The sequence below is a fragment of the Hyperoodon ampullatus genome (assembly GCF_949752795.1).
Source record: "Hyperoodon ampullatus genome assembly, chromosome: 5".
Taxonomy (NCBI): Eukaryota; Metazoa; Chordata; class Mammalia; order Artiodactyla; family Ziphiidae; genus Hyperoodon; species Hyperoodon ampullatus.
Genome location: NC_136918.1, coordinates 42346075 through 42371807, shown reverse-complemented (window position 1 = coordinate 42371807; position 25733 = coordinate 42346075). Strand labels below are relative to the sequence as shown.

The window sequence follows — 25733 nt, the reverse complement described above, 5'->3', positions numbered from 1 at the left end:
CACTAATGTAAGTCTTTAGAGTATCTGTTTTTAAATTTAGAAACAGTTGATTGTGTGTGAGTGTCCACAAAACAGCACCCATGTCACTAACATGCTTATAGAACAGCTGTTTATGTCTCCCAAGAGAAGGGGACCCACAGAAAACTGGGTGATGTAATACATGGCAGTTGCAAATGAGTTTCTCCTTTAGTCCTAGGTATTTTCCACAACATATAATAGACCTTAACTGTTGTTCTAAAGAAAGTTGACTGTACTGAGGACTGAAACACAAGAGGTCATTTATAGTATTTTCATGTTGTTACTCTACGTGGTCTGCAAAGCCCAAGCACCAGATGTTAAATCCTATCAGCATAATGTATCTTTAATTAAATACTATATTTGCAATACAATTAATAGTGTGACCTGTTTCCATAACTTTATTAAGAAATTACCATGATTTTTGTGTAATAGGGTAATAAAAAAGCACTGTGTTTTGAAACAACCTTTCCTAAAGTGGTAATGTGCTTTGTGTCTGTTGAATTTTGAATTAAATAAAGAGATTGACGGCCAGAATTATCTGCTGCAATGTACTCAGGACTTTACATTAATAAAGGATCTTGTATTATTTTTCTTCTTTTAAAATAAAATAGATTTCTTGCTTTTCAGTGGGCTCACTAGTTAAGATATTTAGGGAAAAGTTCATCTGTTGGCTTTTTGCTGTCTCCCTCCCTCTAACTCTTTCTAAAAACCCCAAGCAATATTAAATAATGTTAATTTCAAGAAGTATACAGTACATTGCACTGTGATGGTTCCTAATAAATGGAAAGTCATGCTTCTGGCTCTGTGGCCATCATTGATGTTGTTTTAATTTTCACAATGTGTTAACATGATAATTAAATTCCCCCAGTGTCCTGTGAGGAAAGAATTTTAAATGGCATCATACATGGAGGAAAATTTTTGATATTTAAAAATATTATCTTTTAGACTGTGATTGTATGTGGATACAGAATAATGTATCTAGCTATGACGATAGGGCTTTAATAAAAAAAATAGTTTGTAAGCTGCCTTTTTCAAGACTGAAAATGTCACCCTCAGCTAAACAGAAGTAATTTGCATCAGAGGTGTGTGTGTCCTTACTCTTCATGACACAACAGTGTCTCTCTTCAGAAAGTAATTGTTCTCCTTGCAACGTATTTTTTTCTCGGCACTGAGAGTCCCGTTCCTGCCCTTCTTTTGCCCTAATACTTGTCCCTTAATTCTATCAGATTAGTTGTCAACTACAGTTAAAGACAGCTGTTACCCTTCACAATCTGTCCTGATCTCATTTTGCAGATTTGTTTTAGGTACTTGCTTTTAGTGTGGAAGTGGCTAACAGAACAACTTTGGAACTGCAAAGTGTAGATTCAGACACCAATATTAGATTATTCTGTAACCTTGGACAAATTACTTAAACTCACTAGACCTCAGTTTCCTCATCTATAAAATGGGAATAACAGGCCCTTTGCTGTACGTAAAGCACTTAGGTAAGGACTGGCACATAGGATGTCTCAGCTATTATTAAATTCCTGCCAAACTTGATTGCTCTCCTGTGTGCCCTATCCTTTTGTCTGTGCCACTGCTCACATCTTTTGCTTGAAACAGAATCCGCCCTCCTCTTGCTAAGCAGGCACGTGCAAGTGTAAACACGAAGCCATCTTTGTGTCCACTCCATGAGACAGCTCAGAGAGCCCCTCTCTCTTGCCTGCCAGTTTGGGGCTAATGCATCTGAAACCTTAATAACTTCTCTTGTGTTTCTTAGTATTCTCAACTGTTATGCTATAGGCATTTGCTAGTGTTATTTTGCCTCTTTTGCTGGTATGTCGGCTCCTTGAATCCAGGGAACTCGTGATGAATTTCACCCTACTCCAAAGAGCCCATTGTCTTGTGATCTGCTGTGCTTATTTAATTAGCAAAGAGTGCTTTTCTTTATATCTTATTTGAAACACTTTTGAATGTACATGATGTGTTCTATATTTTTACATTAATCCTATCACTTCTGGGCATTGGCAAAGGTCAGAAAATTAGGAGGAACCAAAATAGATACATTTAGTCCATTTAAGCAATATGTGAGTTCCTCTTGTGTTTCCTTCCCTCATTTAGCTCTCAATAGTTTTGGAAAAGAATGACAAATTCCTTATTAAAAGAAAATGAAAGCAGATCTGTTACTTCTGTGAATGATGTTCTTTATCGATGGATAATTAGACAAAATATTTAAATACTATATGTACAGTTAATGCACATATATACTCTGAAAACTGTACAAGAAACTCTGTGCCTGAATGATATATTTTTTGTGTGTGATGTTCATGTGGGTTGTAAACCAACAGTTACATTCTGGAAACTCTAATGCTGTTATGTCTTTAAAAATATTATACTCTGAAAGAATATTTTAACATTATATTCCATGATAAAAGTTATGTTGCGTTATTTCTTTACGCTGATAACTTGTGAGGCTTAAAGCAGTTTAATCTTTAAACATTGAAGCTACTTGATTATATTTTAAAATCAAATCATAAAATCATAAAACATGATAGGTTTTCTCTTTATAGATGCTTCTTGTTTACATAGAGCACACCTAAGAATAATTTACATATTCTTCCATATTTCTTAAAGCAAATATTCTTTCCATTTTTCAGATAGACAAGTTATTGCAAACGAGATATTTCACTTTACCCTTCATTAGAGAAAAAACCACAGTACAAGCAAGGAGATATATGGTTAACTGACACCTTGCTTCTGATTGGGAAATACTAGGAAGTGATGAGGGAGTATGGCAGCTGTAACCCAAGCTGCATGTAGCAGTGCAAACTCAGTGTTGCTAGATCCCTGCGATTGAGTTCTACTTAAATGGCTTGTGACTTCTAAGACTTAATTTGAGATTTGACATCACTGGAAAACAATCAGTTAGTGCTTTATTTAACAAAACCAAATTGGTCATGCTTTTCTAATGCCGAATCCCAATTTTGGTTGAACTATTTAGATAAAGTCTAATAAGTATGTGAAATAAATACAGTATAATTTGGGTTTTTTCCCTCTCCCCCCTGAGGGTTTATATAGGAATCTCCACAACCAGATGATAGCGTTCCAAATCAGAGACAAGATTATATCATTGGATTTTGGCTGCACTCAAATCGTTTAGGTCATTTGGGACACGTATGTTGTGCTTCCCCACAAAATTGTCTAGCCCCTCTGTTAAAACATATGTATGACTGCTGTAGTACTTGGATCTCCCAAAAGAAACAAATCATTCACTCTGTTAAAGGAACCATAGATTACTTAATGTGAAAAACATCACTTAATTTTAACTACCAGACTTGAGACCTTCAGTTTTTACAGCCCTTTTCCATGATTCTGTTTCTCTCTGTTCTGACACCCTAGGTGTCTGAACAATGATCGTTTCAATTATATTTTCTTGGTTTCCATCAAATCAGCTACACCAGTGGATCTCGTTTGCTCCGTACTTATTCATGTTTGGAAATAGCATTGTACAAAATAAAAGATGCTAGAAAAAAATCTGCTGGGACAGAATTTGTACAGGTATAAACTCTCTAGTTGACGCTGTGGGAGCCTTTTTCTTTCAAACTTTGCCCCTCATTTGGACCTCATCATTCCTTGCCTGGATTATTGCCATAGCTTCTCATCTGGCTTCCTTTATGCCCTTAATAAATATATGGCTTCTAGATTAATATTTCTTTAACACAGTCCTGGTCCTATCATTCTACATGTAGCTTCATAACAATCTACCTGTTATACAGATAGAAGGAATATAATAATGATGATAATGATGGCAATAATAATTAGTGAATGCTCTTAGATGCTCCATCTCAAATATCAGATGTCTTGAGATAACAGAGTGGAATTCAATATCAGAGGGTTTAACATTGAGGTATTTGGCGTGGGTCTGAATGCATGGGTGTAGCGTGGCTGATTGAAAGAAGATCATCTGATAAACATGAGAAGTGAGTGGGTGGGGAGTTGACATTTTGTTAGAAGTGCATGCTTGGTGTTTTGATAAACCATTGCACCTCCTCAAATCTTTGTTACCAGAAACATTGTCAAGAAAATATAGCATAATTCAGGACAGTGGGAAAATCTTAATGCTTTCCATCCTGGTCTTGGTTTTGCAGTTAAACATGTATGCTAAATAGGAGGTTATTGCATTTGAGTGTTCATATCTGTTAAAGCAGGTTGACTACTTGGTTACCACATTGTAAACAGCTTTTTTGAAGAATTTTTATATTTATCATTTATGATATATTAAAAGAAAAAGTAATATATAAAATTGCACATAAACAGTGTTCACATTTAAACACCAACACCCATACCAACCACACACTTGCACACATGCACACATACACACAAACATACTCAGACACACAAACATACATGTAAATACAAAAAAATAAGTGTAAATGCATAGAAGAAAAAAGCTTGGAAATTAACCAAAATTTACAATTACTGTCACTAAGGTTTTGAATTATGAATTTTTTCATTTTCTTTATTAATTTTGTTAATATTTCCTGTATTTTCTACAATGAGTATTACTGTTTTAATGGGGAAACTGCAACTTACATGAGGGCTCACCTAGCGCTCTCATTCAGTGAGAAATGAGTGAATTATATTATTCACTCATTATATTAATTTGTTCAAGAATGAATTATATTATTTTGTTCAAACATCACTAAAAAATCATGGAGTGACACAATAAATAGTCAAAGTTGAATTATCTTTTTATAAGGTAAAATAACATTTTGAATAGTTCTACTGCCTGCCATCTATGATCAGTGCTTCTGGGAAATTGTATGTTTTGCTGCTTTTTTTTTTTTTTTAAATGACTGGGGTATTGAGTGAAGAAATCTAGCAATAAAATGAAAAGCTCTATGGATTACATCTCTGATGCCTGGGATCATTTGTGGTAATTTTTCTTTTTATTCCTGTGATTTTCCTTTTTTATCACCAAATAGTGATATATTTGATACCTAGAACCCACAAGGGCAGACACACACACACAAAATTAAGAAAAAGGAGGATAACTTCATAGTTACTTCATACTTAAATATATTTATTTATTAATTCATTAATTCCTCAATGATTTTTTTTTCCTCAATGATGTTTTGATAGCCTGCCATGCCTTAATCTTTGTGCTACCATGTTCTGAGTGTTATGAAAGGATAATAGATGAATATTAGAATACAGTCCCTACTCTCAACTTACATTGTTTAGCACCACAGTTCTTAAACTTGAGCGTGCATAAGAATTATGTAAATAATGGCATTTATCTGATATACATTGGATATCAGAAGAAGAACAGGCTAGAGGAAGATGTTTGAATTCAGCTGCTTATGTGATGTTCAAAAAAGAAGGATTTTTAGCCAACACTTGAGGCAGAAGGAGCTGAGGAATGGAGAAGATAGGGACTTGCCTAATGTCTTCCAGTAGTTACAGAGTAGAATAAAGGACCCTGGCCCTTGGCCTCTGAAGACAGTGCTTTTTGGCTGGCTCGAACTCAGCTCTCTGTTTAAAAAATGAATGGGTTGCAGTGGAGCAGTGTTTTCCAAGTAGCATTTGTCAGACTTCTGGGAATCTGAGAAGTTTCCACTGGTTTTCTGCCTGTTTTCCCTGGCTATAGTTGAATTCATTGAGGCCAGGAACCATAACTTGTTACCCAGCAGTTGGCAAAATTCCTGGCATTTAGAAGGTGGTCAGTTAATGGTTGATGACTGTATGAATGACACCATTTTTCAAAAAAGAAATTTTTTTAAGTCATATATTTAGGGGCAACTAATGTATTTCTCTGCTATTGTGTGGCTTGGGAAAATGCAGTGTGTTCTCTGAAAGGAAAAGATATTTGGAGGTACGATTCTTCTTCTGTGTAAATAAAGCTATTTTATCTTAAATATTAGTATACACATTCATTTTATAAAACAAAATGAAAGGGAAAAATACCTGTTTTCTTAATAATAACCACTCAGTGTTTTTTCTTATTCAGATATTGGAGTTAAGTCATGCTATATGTACAAGTTTATGTCCTTTTATTTTCTTGTAACATTATAACATAAGGGGATTAGAATTCTGTAAGTATATAGATCTTGAGATGTATCGAAGTGAATCTTGAAAATAGTATCAGAATGAGAAGTGTCTCAGTTTATACACCATCACAGAGGACCTCAGGTATCAGAGTTCATGGGATCAAAGGCTTTCCTGAGACGCTCTACGTGCAACCAGAGATCTTTGAATTCTTCCATTCAAATCCCCTCATCTTTTTATAAGATGAAATTGAGGAGATTGAGACCCAAAGAACAACATAAGTGAATTTGTTTTGACCCAGGACTTTCAGACCTTGTTGTCCCAATTTAAATTTGTGTCCCAAAGAATATTTATCTGTATTTGTTATTGTTTTCTATTTTGTAATGCTAAAAAGAAAGAAAAAAGGATAAAACAACTCTTCATTTTACCTTTGGAAGGAAGTTCCACTGAAGAAATGAGCCCCCAAATGATTGAACTCTATCAGCCATTTGTAGGATTTCAGCTGTTGAAGGGTTTTAGTAGTGGTGCTGCTACCCTGATCTTGGCCTAGCCATCATTCCCTTGCTCTTCCTTAGGGCTCGGTCACCATGTGCCATTGCCAAAATAACGGTGGTCCCTCCCATGAGCCATCTTCAAATTTCTAGCTGACAATGTCTATCTAGAAAAGAGAAAACAAATTCTTTACTACTTCAAATTTTAGCACATTTACCACACTGCATGATCTAAAATATCATATGGACTCTATGTGCAAAGCTTTCAAAAATATAAATGGACAGAATAGCATTGGGTGGTTTGGGGCGCCATTGCACACTAGGACTACTTTTGCTCTTGTCATTGGTATTTTTAAGGAGACTATCCATATATTGGAAAACACTGTGCCAATTTCCCTTCACATCTGAAGTTATAAAAACTCAATCCTATTATCTAAATAGTTGTCCAGAGAAAGCGAGTAGGGAGCTACCTTAAGTGTGTTCTCGGTGACTGAGTGACAAAGACAGGCGTGAGAGAAACCTTTGCTTCCAGATCAACTCCTCCATTGCCTCACCCTTTTTTGGCCACACCAACGGGCAGAAATGAATCTACCCCCATGTGGTCACTGCGAGATTTATCCGGGCATTTGCTGAACCTGCTCGCAATTTATTTTTATTTCTTCCGATAGACGTGGATTTGGCACAGGAGAGTGAATTCTTTCTGGAACAGCAGATGTGCCTGGTACACTCGTTTGCTATAACCATTTGTGCTGTGGTTGAAAAAAAATTTTTAGGAGTGCAGAATTGTTGAAGGGGGAGGGTTAAAAAACCAAAACCATTTTAGCGATTGTGCAAAGTTAGAATGTGAGTAATTTTGCTGCAGTTAGTCATTATGTGCTTTTATAGCTTGTTTTACAAGGATAAAGGGATATGTACAGGTTTGGTGACTAGAGCTTTTATTTGGCCATAATAGTTGCTTTTTACGAAAACATTTTCTACTCTTTCTCCTACTTGGTGGCAAAAGTGCTCTCTCCTTAGAAATTATACCCTTCTGTGATTCAGCCCTTTTATCTGTCTACAATAACTGGACAAACAGCCTCCATTTCTGAGAACAAATATGTTAGGAGAAGAGAAACTTCATTTTCCCATACAATATATAATATGGATGATGTATATTCAAATCATAATAATGCAGTGATCATTTAAAAATGAGCATTTTTTCTGCAAAAAGGAAAAAAAAACCAGAGCAAACATCTAGTGACTGTGCTATGAGCTTATTGTACTGTAAATATGGTGTCCTTGCAGCATTTTATTTGAAATATTCAATAGGTCTTAGCAAATTTTTGCTCACCGTATTCTCCGAGAACTGTAACACACCACCTATTCCTTTTCTTTTTACTTGCTTTTGGTCACCCAGATTCCTTTGGACATATGTGAACGAAGGGTCTGTTTGTTTCCACTGAAGCAAATATAGCCACTTGCTCACACTGGTGGCTTCCCTCACTGAATTCCACTACTATTTTGGAAACTCCTGTATGAAAACACAGCAACCCAACCTGTCCCCATTTGAGCCTCGTGGGTGATTTCCACGCAATACTGCCCAGTGTCTATATACTGAGGTTCACTTTTGTTACGAAACAAAACTGGGTTTGTTGCCTTTTGGTAAGCTTGTTACTAAGTCGGGTCATTCTGGTGTGATCGCAGGAACACTGGTATTAGAGTTCCAACAGTGGTCTTGGAAAACTGGATTCTAATTCTGACCTGTCAAGGCCTTATCACCTTGGGCGAATCTTTCCTGAGCCTAGTTTCCTTGAGGAGAAGGTAGAAATTTATGACCTTCAAACTCCTTCCAGCTCTAATACTCTGTGATTCTGTAAAGAATATCATGTATTTTATTGATATACAAATAAGTCAACTTTATTTCTTCTTATAAATTCCTTTGTGTCTACATCTGCACCAGTTAGCTCTCTTCAGACTGTGTCTCAAAGGTGACCACATTTTAACTTCCACCCTGACAGGCAAACTTCAGCAATGAGAAACCCCTATAGGACTTGGGGGTTTCCTGAAAGGATCTCACTCTTTTATTTATCTTTCTGTCTTTTAATGGCTTCTGAGTAGCAGCAATAGACTGGAATGGTCGGTTCTATCATGGTAGTTGATTATAACCAAAAGCTACTGAACCAGCCTCACCACATTTCCTATTACCTACAGCTAAGAAACCTAAAATGCATAAACTAACTCAGAATACTTTTTAAAAATTAGATTGAATTACAGAATCCTCTATCATACTTAAATACTTCTTGAGTAAATAACTAAGGGTTTGGCTTCACAAAGCTGGTGAGAAGGGACTTCCCTGGCGGTCCAGTGGTTAAGACTCCATGCTTCCACTACAGGAGCGTGGGTTCAATCCCTGATCGGGGAACTAAAATCCTGCATGCTGTGCGGCTTGGCAAAAAAAAGCTGGTGGGGAAAGTAGAAGAGTATGGAGTGGTTAACATTTAGCCAACTACTGCCATTCTTGTTTTATTTCATTGAACCTCTCTTTTGTAGGGATTGTCAATAATGCATTCTTGAAATCATTCATTCATTGAATAAATACATATGGAGTATATTTTTGCTGGACATTAAGTATATGTTGAATGAGAAAGACAAAGTCCTTGTCTGTATGAAGCTCAGAGGGGAAGATGACATTAAAGAAGGAATTGCGAAACAGTGGACAAGGGCTATCATAAGGGAAGTATGGCCTGTTAAGGGACACCAGTGATGGATACCTTACTGAGACATGGGGACTCAGGACTGACTGGCTTTCCAGAGTGTCATTCATTTGAAACCTGAAGGATGAGTATTGATTAGGAGTTGGGAGGTGAGGCAGGTTGGAAAGCGTCCAAGTCCGGTAACTGCAGGATGGCTGGAGCATCAAGTCCCAGGGGGAGGGAAGGAAGAGAGGAGACTGGAAAGCAAAGCGATGGCTGTATCAGGAAAAAAAAAAAAATGAACTTCATCCTAAGAACAATGGGAACCTTTGGGAGATTTAATAAAAGAAGGCAACGATCAACTTAGATTTTAGGAATATTCTGATTGCAGCAGAGTGTACTAGTGACCAATAAGAGGTCATATTTAAAAATACCTATATCTGTGTATGTGTGTGTGTATGCAGTATACATATATATGTATGTATACATTTTGCAGTAAACTAGGGCACCAGTGATGGTGGACAAAACTAGGGTATCAACACATCAATAGTGAGAACTGGAAAGGCTGAAGGTAATTACGAGATGGAATCAACAACCTTTAAAATACCAAGGGGAGAAAAATTAGTATGGCCATATTTATAACATTCAGTCACATTACTATAAGTCTTTGAAATACCTACTAACCTTAAATATTACTGGTTTACAATTTTATCAGTATACATCTGCACTCTTATTTTACTTTTCTTTATAGACCATTGTTTTGAATACCTGCTTCCTTGCTTACCAGTTGTATAACATTCCGTCAGAACAATGCACCATGTTTTTCTCAAGCATCCTCTAATATTCTATTTTTAAACGTACAATCAGTGTAAGTTATGGGCATTTTAATGGCTTTTCATTGCCAGTTTACCCACCAAAGGAATTATTCCAACTTCTGGTGCTACCAGTCATGTAATAATGCACCTGCACAATCATATTCTCACAGAGAGGGTGTTTTATTATTTCTTGACTAGGTGCTTCAACTCTAGGTGCTTTTCACTAACCCCCTGGCCTGATTGGAGAAAAGCACATAGGCCCTTGAGGGGATGACTCAGTGTATGAGGTCACTTGCTATGGGAGTAGGCTCTTCTCTTGCCACATTCCTAGATTATAGAACACACTCAGATTGAATTAACCCTCATCACAACGGCGTTTTATCCGGTGCCAGTCCCATGCATGCTAGGGACTAAGTGTTCTGTACTGTACAGGTATTTATATAAATAGGAGCCCTGGACACCTCTCCAAGTCAAAACTGTTGACATACCACCTTATTTGATGTTTACTGGGGGGGAAACACTCCTTAAAATACTGGCTTTCTTGGTTTTAACATGATGACATGCTAGTTTTATGAACATGTGGGTGAAGATGTGAACATGTGAATGGCCCACCTGGGTCGTTGCTTCTCTGTTGAATAGTTAGGGATTAAGAAAGGAGGACTTCAGGCAGCATCTTGGTGCTCCCAACTGCCTTGATTTTATTTCTGAGAAAGTTGATGTACTGGCATCCATGTCTTCAGTAGTCCAGGGAGCCCTTTGTCTTTGAAGTATCTTATACCATTCAGAATGCTGTGAGAATTAATTAAGTGGAGAGTTTCTAAGACAAAAACTGCCCTGGACTACCATACCAGACTATACTGCTTTTTCAATTTCAGCCTTCTGAAGTTATTGAGAATAGCCCCTTGCTAGCTGTTGTATGTGTTCCCAAAACACCGCAGTGTGAAGTGAACAAGTTCTGATACAATGCACGGAAGTAAGACATTTTTGTATCTCTCTGACAAGAGCTCTTTGGGGGACTCGTCAGGTGTGTGTGCGTGGTTTAGGTGTCCATCAGTGACTGAAAATTAGCATATTAGTAGTGTCCCCATCCCCATATTGGCAGCATTGTTTTGAACTCAGTGGCACCAGTTAAAATACTGTGATTTTAATTCAAAAGTAATCTTTGAGATCATTTTAACCATTCACCAGTTTTCCACTACTATTCATGAGGTAACTTTTTCTTTTAATGTAGAAAATTCAAAAACATATGAAGACAAAAATGAAAATTTCTGTTAATTGTATCAGCTGATGCCATTTTTTAACCTTTTAAAAGTATTTTAAAATCATTTTTAATTTTTCCTGTGTCCCTTCCTTTTTTTCTATGTACACGCAAACACACCCAAGCTGGGATACTACAATGTTAATTTTTGGTGTCTATTAATTTTTAAAGTAATTTATTTCATATATTATTTAAAATATATATTACATGCATATGTATGTATGTATGTATATATGCACATAGCAGAGGAAGATCTATATATATTTTTCACAATATGTGATTGTGTTAGAAACTTTGGAAAATAGGAGAAGTATATACTCCAAAATCACCCCCTTAAATTAACCACTGTTATCATTTTGGGAACAAATCCTTCTAGCTCTATACATGTGTATGTGTATATGAGAGATACAGATAGATGCATATATTGATTAACACATATAAAACAATATTCCCTAATGTGATTTTAAAATGTATTAAATTGTTGATTTTTTTTTCTTTTTTCCTTTCTTTTCTTTTCCCTCCCTCTCTCCCTCCCTTCCTTCCTTCTTTCCTTTCTACTGTAGTAAGATATACATAACAAAATTCACCACCTTAATCATTTTTAAGGATACATTTAAGTGGCATTAAGTATATTCACATCGTTGTGCAACCATCACCACCATACGTCTTCAGAACTTTTTTTCCCCCCAAACTGAAAATGCATATCAATTAAATAATTACTCCTCATTTCCCCCTCCCCTGACCACCCTGGTAACCACATTCCACTTTGTCGTCATGAATTTGATTACTTTAGGTACGTTATATCATTGGCATCATACAATATATGTCCTTTTGTAACTGGCTTATTTCATTTTAGCGTAATGTTTTCATGGTTCATTCATGTTTTAGCATGTTTCAGAACTTCTTTCCTGTTTTAGGCTGAAAAATACAGCATTGTATGTTTATACTACATTTTGTTTATTCATTCATCTGTCAGTGGACACTTTGGTTGCTCCCACATTTTTGGATATTGTGAATAATTCTGCTATGAACATGGGTATACAGATGCTTGTTAGAGTCCCTCCCTGCTATGAGCTCTTTGGGGTATATATCCAGAAGTGGAGTTGCTAGATTGTTGGTATGTTTTGAAACATTTTAATGATACAGTATTCCATTATATGAATATACACCATCATTTATTTAACCAATCCCCATGTATTGATTATTTAAATTGCATATAATCTTTTACTTTTATAAATTACATTACCATGAACATTTCTTGAAATCTGAAGATTTACACATCCATGGTTATTTCCTTAGGTTAAATTCTTGCAAGGTACAGACTTTGTTAGGGCTTCTGATACATATCACCAAATTAACCCACAGATTGCCCATAGGAAGTCTTTTTTTTTTTTTTTTTTTTTTTGCATTACGCGGGCCTCTCACTGTTGTGGCCTCTCCCGTTGCGGAGCACAGGCTCCGGACACGCAGGCTCAGCGGCCATGGCTCACGGGCCTAGCCGCTCCACGGCATGTGGGATCTTCCTGGACCGGGGCACGAACCCGTGTCCCCTGCATCAGCAGGCGGACTCTCAACCACTGCGCCACCAGGGAAGCCCCACCCATAGGAAGTTTATAGAAACAAATATCACGTTGGTTCCTAAGTCTAAATTATATACACATTGCCCTTTGAAGACAATTGGGATAAAAGCCTCCCGTCACCCATAGCCCCCAACTCCAAGTTTGATTCCCTATTCTGCTTAACAACAGAACCTAAAAAGGTGGTTCTTAACTCTGGTCTCAACAAAAAATAATTTGTTCCTCCCCTTTTTAATTTCCAGATTTCACTCCCCAAGTGGTTGGGTCTAAGATAATTTGTATCTAGAAAGCTCTAAATGCAAGATACTTTGTATCTAAAGAGTGCTCAATGATTCTGTTGTGCAGTCAGACTTGAAAAGCGCTTCTCTAAATGTAGAGTAGCATATTCATATATTGTACTCTTAGTCTGTTGGGTTGTTTTCTAGCTCATGGGGTCATCTATCAAGTGGATAGGGTGTGACTCGAATGAGTGAGGAATGGAGCTGTGAGTATTAAACCCTGAATTATGGAAGATAATCAGTGAGGGGACTCAATAAAGCAAAATTACGTTATTTTCTATACTAAGGCCTTGGAGAAAATGTTAAGTAATTTTTCTTGAGCAAAAAACAAGTAGCAAATAATGTTTGCCTGGCTTTATAACTGAAATGGGTAAGCCGTGGTTCTTTTTTTTTTTTTTCTCTCACTGTATAAACTCAAACACCAAGCCTGTCCATTCATTTATCCAGTCATGATTTGTTAGGTACCTACCTGGTGTGAATCCTTATGATGAGATCAAGCTCTTTTTGGCCAGTAAAACTCACTGCAAATTTTCAGAATTTACTCTTAGAATCACTGGATTTTGAATGTCCTTCTGACTTCTTTTGTAGCGGAATAAATAGTATTAGAAGAACAAGAAGTGTGACATGCTCCACTCAACTCTGTGCCTTGTCCAGTGAAGCTCATTTCTTGTTTGGGTTATAGAAAGACTCTTATTTGAAGAAAAAGATAGGAGGAGAAAATGACAGTATTCCTAGGTCTTCTTTGTTGTTCCGATGAGGAGTCCGTCTGGAGAAATAACACGAATTTTTCAATGTCACTGAATTCTAAATAGTGGCAAAGCTGGAATTGTTTTCTCCCTGAGCTCTACTGCATGACCCTTCAATTTAATTGCTCATCCTCCCTGGTGATATTTCTATCTGCCAGTGTCCTTAACTGAGAATGGAAGTTGCAAAATTTGGCTTCCTGGTGTTTGCAATCAATCAATCAATCATGAGCAAAGCTTTAAAGTCAGAAGAGGAATGTCGGATCCATTTTTTATACGACAGCAATCAGCTGGCACAGTACAGCAGCTGCCTTAGACTATGAACTCTTATTGTATACAGTTCATGTCACTCTATTGTTTCCCAGATAATGACACTGAGTATCACTTGCTGTCTGTTGTCCCATTTACTCCATTATTTTTCTTCTAGGAGAGAAATATTTTTCTGTACCCACATAGACTGAGAAGGCCTCTTGTTTGTGTTTTTGTGAATTTCTCATATGTGGTTTATTTTACTTTTTCTTTACCCGAGAGAGGTAGAATTGTTTTTTAAAACTTCGAACTATGGAATAGGCTACCTGGGTTGAGTCCTGGATCTGACACCTGCTAGCTGTGTAACCTTGGGCAGTTACTTAATTTCTCTGTACTTCAGTATCTTCATCTGGGAAATAGGGGTAAGTAGTAGTTTCTGTCTCAAGGGTACTTGTGAGGAGTAAGTATTAACTGCATTGAATACAAAATATTTACGGAAAGTAAATGTTACATAAGTGTTTACTATTATTATACATCTTTTTAAAGATACCAGGAGGTATTGTAGTTTGTTTTTACTGCCACAGTGATATACAGATAAAATACATAACTACAAGTGACAAATGGTCATCAGGTCTTGTTCAAATAACTTGAAACAGTTGTCATGAAAAGAAAATTGAAGTTGAAATATTTGTAACCCTATCTTCTAACAAATCAACCATCTCTCTTTCCATAGTTTGTCTGGTCCTTGTCCATATGGAAATACCATTCTGTGTAGCCTCAGCTGTATTGTACACATGATTGATTTCCCATTCTATGTTTTTCATTTAATATTTACATTTTCATTTAGCATCTTAAGCATGTTTTCGTGTCTTTATAATAGCTGGAATCAAAATGTAGTGAAGGAGCTTTGAGTTTTATGTTGCTGTGTATATGTCAGGCTTTAGCTTTTGTATATTTTCCCCTTTGTTACCTTAGAAAGTTTCCTTTCAAGTAGAAATCATTTTTGCTCATTACACCAAATTTTGTCAAAAAATTGAATGAATTAAGAATTATTTGAGTGCAGTGACTTTGATTCACTTTGTCTTATTGTGACTTTAGCAACTAGCTCAGTGCCTGACACAGCAGAATTTCAATAAATTTTTGTTTAATAAATACCTTGGATTCATTAAATTTGAGGAGATTGGGATATTATAATTCTTTGATAGTTAATTCAAAATGTGTTTTTTTTTCAGTACATGTTAAAGACTATTTTAAAATGCTTTAGTCTCTTTCTTTTCATGGTACTTTTATTTAAAATTTGCCCTTTGACTATTTCTGTAGGAGTTTGGTCTGGCATCAAGTAGAACTTACATATACAATCTGACCATTGAAATGAAAATAAGCACCTCAAATGCTTCTTTGAAAGATAGTAGTGTTAATAAATTCAAAAAGTAAAGTCCTTAAACTGTTTAGAGGGAGGGAGAGACTAATGAGATTACTGTAATTAAGCATGCATGAACACATTATTGACTGGGGGATTTTTGCAGAAACTAACGCCTGTGGCCATAATACGCCTCCAGTCAAAAATGTGTTAAATAATGTAAATTGATACAGCTACTATGGAGAACAGTATGGAGTTTCCTTAGAAAACTAAAAATAGAGCTACCATATGACCCAGCAATCACACTACTAGGCATATACCCTGAGAAAGCCATAATTCAAAGAGTCATGTACCACAATGTTCACTGCAGCATTATTTACAATAGCCAGGACATGGAAGCAACCTAAGTGTCCCTCGACACATGAATGGATAAAGAAGATGTGGCACATATATACAATGGAATATTACTCAGCTGTAAAAAGAAACAAAATTGAGTTATTTGTAGTGAGGTGGATGGATCTAGATTCTGTCATATAGAGTGAAGCAAGTCAGAGAGAGAAAAACAAATACTGTATGCTAGTACATATATATGGAATCTAAAAAAAAAGAAAAAATGGTTCTGTTGAACCTAGGGGCAGGATAGGAATAAAGACACAGACCTAGAGAATGGACTTGAGGACACGGAGAGGGGGAAGGGTAAGCTGGAATGAAGTGAGAGAGTAGCATTGACATATATACACTACCAAATGTAAAATAGATAGCTGGTGGGAAGCAGCTGCATCAGCTCGGTGCTTTGTGATTGCCTAGAGGGGTGGGATAGGGAGGGTGGGAGGGAGACGCAAGAGGGAGGGGCTATGGGGATATATGTATACATATAGCTGACTCACTTTGTTATACAGCAGAAACTAACACAATATTGTAAAGCAATTATACTCCAATAAAGATGTTAAAAAATGTGTTATATCAGAGTTCCTTGATTGTCAAGTAATAAGAGAAATGAGATAGCTCATATTTTACATATTTGGTTGTAATCTGACAAGAGAAATGCACTTTTTTGGGAGACCATTACTCATTTATTCAAATGTTTGTTACATGCCTACTATGTACTATGATATGAAAAAGCCAGTGGAAAAGCAGCAGCGAATAAAAGGGACAATCTCTAACTTTATGAGAACGGACATACACAAGTGTGATATGTGTAGAAGAGCTCACTGTGCCAGAGGATTTGGGCAAAGGTTCACTGAGGAACCTGGCACTCAAGCTGAGACTTCAGGGGTTCCTAGGAATTAGCTAGACATAGAATCCAGAGAGAGGTGGGAAGGCCCAGAGGTATAATCCATGAGATAGGAGAGAGTCTAGCACATCAGATATGAAAGGAAGTCAGTGTCTGAGAGTAACATGACATGTACTTCTCGAGAGTGACATGACATGTACCTCTCAAGGAGAGACAGAAGAAATAGATTGAGTCCAAATCACTCTACTAAACCACTGAAGATTTTTAAGCAGGAAAGTAATGTGATTAGATCTGCATTTGAGAGAAATCACTCTTCCTACAGAATGAAGGATTCATTGAAGGGGAACAAGCATAGATACTGGGAGACCAGTTTGGATGCTGTTGGATAATTCCTGGTGAGAGGTGGTGGTGTCTTGGAATTGAATTACAGCAGAGGAAATGGTTGAAATGCAGACAACTTTGAGAGATATAGAATTTCCTATTTAGGGAATAGCATCCACAGGATTTGGTACTTGAATGGGATGTGAAGGAGAGGCTGAAGAATAACTCCTAGTGTTCTCATTTGAACAGTGCTAGGGTGGATGAGAAAACCAGATGAAAGGCATGAAAAGCAGATTCAAGGGAGATGATGAAACAGTTTTTAACATCTTGAGCCTGAAGAGCAAATGAAACTTCCACATAAACACATGAAATAGACAGTTGAATATTGGGGTCTAGCATTTCATGTACATATGGATTCTGGAGAGAGAACTTCAAGAGAGTCATCATACATAGGAGCTATTTCAAGTTGTGGGCGTGGTCCTGGAGAGAGTTAATAGAGGAGAGGAGGTCCTGTGTCAGATAAAAAGGATCTTTATTCAGGGGCGATTGGGCAATGTGTTGACTAATGTTGTCAGTAGCACTTTTATAGAAAGATTGGAAAAGTACTTCTAGCAGAAAGCTAGCAAGAGCCTGGGTCCTTGCTGTCACTGTTGAACAGACATAGTGGTTCTTGGCTGCCCTTTCTATTACAAAAGACAAATTTCTATCTATGACCGTAGATAGATTTCTATCTATGATAATTTGATTTTCTGTAGCTTACAGTTTGACTTCTTCCCAACTTATAAAACATTCAAGTCAGTTATGAAAACCCTGTAAGGTATTTGCTTTAATGGAGGTATATACAAAGCCCATTGGTGGTATAGCCAGAGGACCATAGAAAACCCCCAAAATCCTTCCAGGGGATTTTTATGTCTTTTTATGCTTTTATTTTTCCATTAATTATTTTGTAAATATCTTCAACATGTAAAGCTCTGTTAGGCTAACGGGAAGAGGATAGGATGTCTCCCTGTCCCCCAGCGGTTTATAGTCTGGTATAGGGGCTAATACATAGTAACTGTTTAATGGATGTCTCCAGACTTCCAGAAAGACATTACAGAAGAGGCGCCATTTGATCAGAGACTTAAAGAATCAGTAGGCAACTTCCAGGAAGAAGATGGCTATGTTTGAGCTGCAGATGAGAAACATGGAAGAGAGTCATAAAGAACAAATCATAGACTATAGAAGGAGGTGCTGGTGGACAGATATGAGTACACACATGAGTGTATGGTCTATTCCCGTCTCTACGTAAGCCTAAGACTAGGCTTAATATGCTGTGACTAATATAGGAAATAAGGAGGTGTCTGGACAGAAAGGCAAGGGCTAGATTGGAATGTCCTTATTTAAAAAGGGAGAGAGAGTACACCATGATAAAAAGAGTTGCACACAAGGCAGAGTCATTGGCAAATCTGGATCAGCAGAGAGCCGGGATCAGATAGTCACGCTAGAGAGATCACTGTGACAGTATTGAGGAGGAGATAGGAGAGAGAAGTGAGGTTAGATCATGGCTTCTCATGGCTCTGAGAAGTGATGATGGGAGCCAGAACTAGGAGAGAGAAAGTGAGACCGGGGTAAAGTACAGGGATGCCAGAAGTAATCAGGGCTTATATAGAAGACATAATAGTAGATTAGGGGTGTGTGTGTGTGTGTGTGTGTGTGTGTGTGTGTGTACGTACATGCGGGGTGTGTTCAGGGAATGGGCGGGTCAACGGTAAGAGGGATATAGGAATGTAAGATGTTATTCCGAGTTGGGCAAAAAGGAAGTTGAGGGCCTGCTCCCAAAGGTGAGCATGAGAGGTGCTCTTACAGCCCCTTGTCTGTTCTTGTCTCATGGCCACAGCCAGTTCTGCCTGGTAGTGGAGACATCCGTTCAAACAGTAATTGATCAGTCCCTCTACCAGACTACATACAAACTCCTGGGGGACAGGAAGACATGTGCTATTCATCCTGGGACACTATCCTCCTCCCATTAACCTCACCGAGCTTTCCATATTGAAGATGCTTAGAAAACAATTAATGGAAAAATAACCACATAAAAACACTGCTACAGAGACATTCAAGTCTCAGGGGAAAAAATATGTATATACGTGTGTATGTATATGTATATATATATATATATATATATATCTGTATGAGTGTAATTTTAAAAATGTGCTTGTTTTTCAAAATGAAAATGTTAAATCATGATAAAACTTCAAGAATTCTTGCAAAGAACAAAAAAGAAATGAAATGCCCAAAATAAATATTTGCAAGTGCCTACTAATCCAGTAAGTAGAAAAGATTTGCTGTGTATTTAATTGAATATGTGGGCCAAGAAAGTGTTGCCATAGCTTTCTTTTATCATCAAGAACATAAATAAGTATGCTTTAAAATGATTCCTGTTCTTTACCCCTTCCACCTCCAATGAGGTAAAGAATTTAAAATTGCAAAGGAAAAAAAAATAGAGCTAAATGTGCTATTTTCACACACGTAGTTTTGAAATAGAAAATACTCAGAAACATGCCGGCACATACATAGCAGAATTCATAATAAAGTTGTGAGAAGCCTTCTCATCTAGGGAGATATTTCCTAGAAGATAGCAATTGCTCCTGAAATTGCTCCCTGATGCCTTCCTTCAAAGACTTTAGGAATCTGTAAGTAGTGAATGTGTGTGCACATGTGTGCATGTTCACCAAGAAAAAGTGAAAGAGAAATTTGTTGAAAAAAGTTGCTTCTAAGGAGTTAGGTCTACATTCTTTTTTGTTTACTTTATGAACGTGATTGGTTTTCATCTTCAAAGTATGTGACTTTTGAAGTATCTGTTTTTGGGGCAGACTCCTTTCCAGCTGCGGCCCAGAGTATGCCTGTCATTAGCTCAGTTGCTCAGTCACTGTCTCCATTTATAGTTGGGTTTGTAAAGTGTTTAAAATAGGAACTCTGGGTTTCTGCTGATCTTGAGTCATCAAAGTAAAGCAAAGCTTTATTCCTTCTTATATTTAGTTCCATCCATGTGGACATTTTTTTTTTACATTTATCAAGTTTAATTTTTATTTATCAGGAACTTTTAACAAATTATAATAAAATGATAGATTTGTTAATTGCTTAGTAGAGGGTGTAACACAATAAACTATTTTAAGCTGTAATTATTATAGTTAACAATAATAATAACAATTATTATTATCATCATCTTTCAAAAATACTCCATCAGTGATTTTGCACAATTCTGTACACCTAAACACTGATAAACACTTAAGCACTTTTAAAACAATGCTTTTATCAAAATTTCATAGCACAGTAGCATCATTTTTTTAAAGCCTTGATTGAACTCTTTATTTGATAAATTATCTCTGTGTCATTAGTTGTTTTTTCAGGTTTTTTTTCCCTTGTTCTTTCCTTTGAAACAAATTCCTCTGCCTTCTCATTTTGCTTAACTTTCTCTGTCTCAATGAAATTTGATGAAACAGTTACCCATCCCAGTCTTGAAGACGTGTCCTTGTGTGGGAGCATCCCTATACAGTCTGCCCAGTGGCTTTGGTGGGAGAACTGTATCTGAAGTGAGCACGAGTTACATCTTTCCCCAGGGTGTGCTGGCAGCTATCACCTTGGTAGGAGGTGGGTCTGGAGATGGAGGGGTTAGGGCCAGAGCCAGGTGTGAGCCAGGGCTTCTTTTCTGTTCAGTGGCCAGTACCACGCTAATGGGGGGAAGAGTCAGTCCCCAATGTGGACATTTTTAAAGACCGACATGGTTGACTAGAAAAATCTAACCTTACTTTTTTTTTTTTTAGGTTCGAACTGACTCTTCCATACTCTCTGCTACAGAATGTCAGGGTCTTACTGAGCACTTATTTAGGGATTTCTTCAGGATATATATTTTAACAAACCACTTAATGTGGAAACTGCATCTTCTGTTGGGTACTATTGGGACCACCTTCATACAGAAGGGAAAGGCTACTCCACCAAGACAAGAATACTCAATGATGATTAAATTACAAAAGGAAATGGCAGGTTTGCTCCCTCAGAGGCTATCAAAAAAGGAAAAAAGATTATTCAACAGCTTTCTGTAACTTAACAGAAAACTAAATCTAGAATTACAAAATCTCTAGGAAACTACAATTGAGACAAATCACAACTGACAGGAAAAGATAGCTGTCACAGTCAGATCCCAATGAAAATGAGAGCACACAGAAACTCATCCCTCTCAAGGAGCTGATTTATAAATGCATTGTGTACATAGGTCCACTTGGGTATAGAGAAGCCATTAGGGACAAAGTGATAATCTGGGGCTAGCAGAGTCAGAACTGTCATCTCCCTAGGTTCAAGAGGACCAAGGGGGAGAGCAGTGATTTAAATAGGAGGAGAGAGTGTGGTAGAAGAGAGATCCTAGAAAGGACCAGTGACCCTCCTTGGCTGACAGCTGGGAACTTCACAATCAGGTTCCCAGAAGACATGTGGCTCAAGAGTTTACTGGTGTCTCTCAAGAGAGGCACTGTTGTCAGCTTGGGTTTGACAATGATGTCATTTTGCCTTTTAACCGTTCAGTGAAAATAGAATCCCCTAATCACTGTGACAGTAAAAAACATTGCCACACATTTCTAAACTCTCCCTGGTCACTAGGAGATTTCCTCTCCAGTTGAGAACCGCTATACAGAGAATTCCCTGGCAGTCCACTGGTTAGAACTCCACGCTTCCACTGAAGGGGGCATAGGTTTGATCCCTTAGTTCCCAGATCCCTGGTCCGGGAACTAAGATCGGGCAAGCAGCACAGCATGGTCAAAAAAAAAAAAGAGAGAGAGAACTACTATATGTTAACCAAACATCCCTAAGATGTTTTAATCTTTATCTCTGGATCAACCTAGATCACCAGAAAGCTATTCCCAGAAAGCCATATGTCTAAATCAGTATACTTGTATGTTATGGTGGGGACAGGATAGCTGTACTATCTCCAGCCCCACATCCACATCCCAGGCAGGAAGGAGGAAAAGGGAAAAGTAGGAAGGGATCGTGCTGTGTCAGGAGAGCTCTAGCTTTTCCAGAAATGCTTCGCATACATCCCATTGGCCAGAACTGTGTCACATGGCAACTCCTACCTGCAAAGTAATCTAGGGAAGAGTGGGCACATTGCTGCCCCAAACAAAACTGAATTTTTTTGAGTAATGAAGAAGGGCAGTGGGTATGGGGAAGCAGTTAGCATCTGCCCCACATGTATGTATCTCTAATGGCTTGGTGTGGGCAAATGACAGTAGAGTAATATAAAGTCTTGTGTCGTTTCTTCCTATACATACTAGAATTGACCTGGAAATTAATGAACAACCGAATTAGGGTGTGGTCATTCATTTCTTGTATCAACAAATCTAATCATAGTAAGCCAGAACAAAATTAAGACATTCTGTCACTGGAATGTTTACAGATTCCTAATAGACTAGTGCCTTAGGATGAATGTTTGAATCTTCAAACCTTCCCTAAGCCTTTACTTATCCCCAACCTAACCAAGACCTCTCACAGTTCAGCAGAAAGTCTTTTAATCTTTGTGGCCTTAGGACATTTTTAGGGCATTCAGTAAGTATTTCCGAATTGAACAAATGAATGCGATAAAAAACAGAAAGATGTAAAGGGAGGAGGCTGCATTTGAGTTATCTTTGGTAAATCACTCTTTGACAGGAATCTTTGATCCTAAATTTAGTATTTCTTTTGTTGTACCAGCAGTATTTGTTTATTTCTCCCAACACCCCTCATTGCTTTTTTTTGTTCCCTCTGCTTAGTCCTTCAGCTCTCTTTCTCTAATATTGCCTTTTAGCAGTATGGTGACCAAGTCTTCCGGTAGTTTGTTTGAGATCCCATTGTTCAATTTATCTGTTTTCTTTTGGTGCTGGTGCTTTTGATGTTTCTATATGTATTTTTAAAAAATCACTGCCAAATCCAATGTCATGAATTATTTTCTTCTGTGTTTTTTTAAGGAGTTTTATAGTTTTAGCTCTTACATTTTTTTTTTATTTAGCAAATTTAATCAGTTATACATATACATATGTTCCCATATCCCCTCCCTTTTGTGTCTCCCTCCCGCCCTCCCTATCCCACCCCTCCAGGCGGTCACAAAGCACCGAGCTGATCTCCCTGTGCTATGCAGCTGCTTCCCACTAGCTATCTACCTTACATTTGGTAGTGTATATATGTCCATGCCGCTCTTTCGCTTTGTCACAGCTTACCCTTCCCCCTCCCCATATCCTCAAGTCCATTCTTAAGTAGGTCTGTGTCTCCATTCCTGTTTTACCCCTATGTTTTTCATGACATTTTTTCCCTTAAATTCCATATATATGTGTTAGCATACGGTATTTGTCTTTCTCTTTCTGACTTACTTCACTCTGTATGACAGACTCTAGGTCTATCCACCTCATTACAAAGAGCTCAGTTTCGTTTCTTTTTATGGCTGAGTAATATTCCATTGTATATATGTGCCACATCTTCTTTATCCATTCATCCGATGATGGACACTTAGGTTGTTTCCATCTCCAGGCTATTGTGAATAGAGCTGCAATGAACATTTTGGTACATGTCTCTTTTTGAATTATGGTTTTCTCAGGGTATATGCCTAGTAGTGGGATTGCTGGGTCATATGGTAGTTCTATTTTTAGTTTTTTAAGGAACCTCCATACTGTTCTCCATAGTGGCTGTACCAATTCACATTCCCACCAACACTGCAAGAGTGTTCCCTTTTCTCCACACTCTCTCCAGCATTTATTGTTTCTAGATTTTTTGATGATGGCCATTCTGCCTGGTGTGAGATGATATCTCATTGTAGTTTTGATTTGCATTTCTCTAATGATTAATGATGTTGAGCATTCTTTCATGTGTTTGTTGGCAGTCTGTATATCTTCTTTGGAGAAATGCCTATTTAAGTCTTCGGCCCATTTTTGGATTGGGTTGTTTGTTTTTTTGATATTGAGCTGCATGAGCTGCTTATAAATTTTGGAGATTAATCCTTTGTCAGTTGCTTCATTTGCAAATATTTTCTCCCATTCTGAGAGTTGTCTTTTGGTCTTGTTTATGGTTTCCTTTGCTGTGCAAAAGCTTTTAATTTCATTAGGTCCCATGTGTTTTTTTTTGTCTTTATTTCCATTTCTCTAGGAGGTGGGTCAAAAAGGATCTTGCTGTGATGTATGTCATAGAGTGTTCTGCCTATGTTTTCCTCTAAGAGTTTGACAGTTTCTGGCCTTACATTTAGGTCTTTAATCCATTTTGAGCTTATTTTTGTGTATGGTGTTAGGGAGTGATCTAATCTCATACTTTTACATGTCCCTATCCAGTTTTCCCAGCACCACTTATTGAAGAGACTGTCCTTTCTCCACTGTACATTCCTGCCTCCTTTATCAAAGATAAGGTGACCATATGTCCGTGGGTTTATCTCTGGGCTTTCTATCCTGTTCCATTGATCTATCTTTCTGTTTTTGTGCCAGGACCATACTGTCTTGATTACTGTAGCTTTGTAGTATAGTCCGAAGTCAGGGAGCCTGATTCCTCCAGCTCCATTTTTCGTTCTCAAGATTGCTTTGGCTATTCGGGGTCTTTTGTGTTTCCATACAAATTGTGAAATTTTTTGTTCTAGTTCTGTGAAAAATGCCAGTGGTAGTTTGATAGGGATTGCATTGAATCTGTAGATTGCTTTGGGTAGTAGAGTCATTTTCACAATGTTGATTCTTCCAATCCAAGAACATGGTACATCTCTCCATCTATTTGTATCATCTTTAATTTCTTTCATCAGTGTCTTATAATTTTCTGCCTACAGGTCTTTTGTCCCCTTAGGTAGGTTTATTCCTAAATATTTTATTCTTTTCGTTGCAATGGTAAATGGGAGAGTTTCCTTGGTTTCACTTTCAGATTTTTCATCATTAGTATATAGGAATGCCAGAGATTTCTGTGCATTAATTTTGTATCCTGCTACTTTACCAAATTCATTGATTAGCTCTAGTAGTTTTCTGGTAGCATCTTTAGGATTCTCTATGTATAGTATCATGTCATCTGCAAACAGTGACAGCTTTACTTCTTCTTTTCCGATTTGGATTCCTTTTATTTCCTTTTCTTCTCTGATTGCTGTGGCTAAAACTTCCAAAACTATGTTGAATAAGAGTGGTGAGAGTGGGCAACCTTGTCTTGTTCCTGATCTTAGTGGAAATGGTTTCAGTTTTTCACCATTGAGGATGATGCTGGCTGTGGGTTTGTCATATATGGCCTTTATTATGTTGAGGAAAGTTCCCTCTATGCCTACTTTCTGCAGGGTTTTTATCATAAATGGGTGTTGAATTTTGTCGAAAGCTTTCTCTGCATCTATTGAGATTATCATATGGTTTTTCTCCTTCAATTTGTTGATATGGTGTATCACGTTGATTGATTTGCGTATATTGAAGAATCCTTGCATTCCTGGGATAAACCCCACTTGATCATGGTGTATGATCCTTTTAATGTGCTGTTGGATTCTGTTTGCTAGTATTTTGTTGAGGATTTTTGCATCTATGTTCATCAGCGATATTGGCCTGTAGTTTTCTTTCTTTGTGACATCCTTGTCTGGTTTTGGTATCAAGGTGATGGTGGCCTCGTAGAATGTAGCTCTTACATTTAGAGCTAGAATTTTGGGTTACTTTTTGTATATGGTGCAAAGTAAGGGTCCAACTTCATTCTTTTGC

The 25733-nt window shown here is 37.4% G+C and overlaps 1 protein-coding gene across 2 annotated transcripts in view; it reads left to right on the top strand.

Moving 5' to 3' along the window:
* Positions 1 to 25733, top strand: part of LPP (LIM domain containing preferred translocation partner in lipoma) — a gene marked incomplete at its 5' end in the record, with an annotated part of 466507 nt that overhangs the window by 177969 nt on the left and 262805 nt on the right. The gene's annotated exons all lie outside the window — the stretch shown is intronic.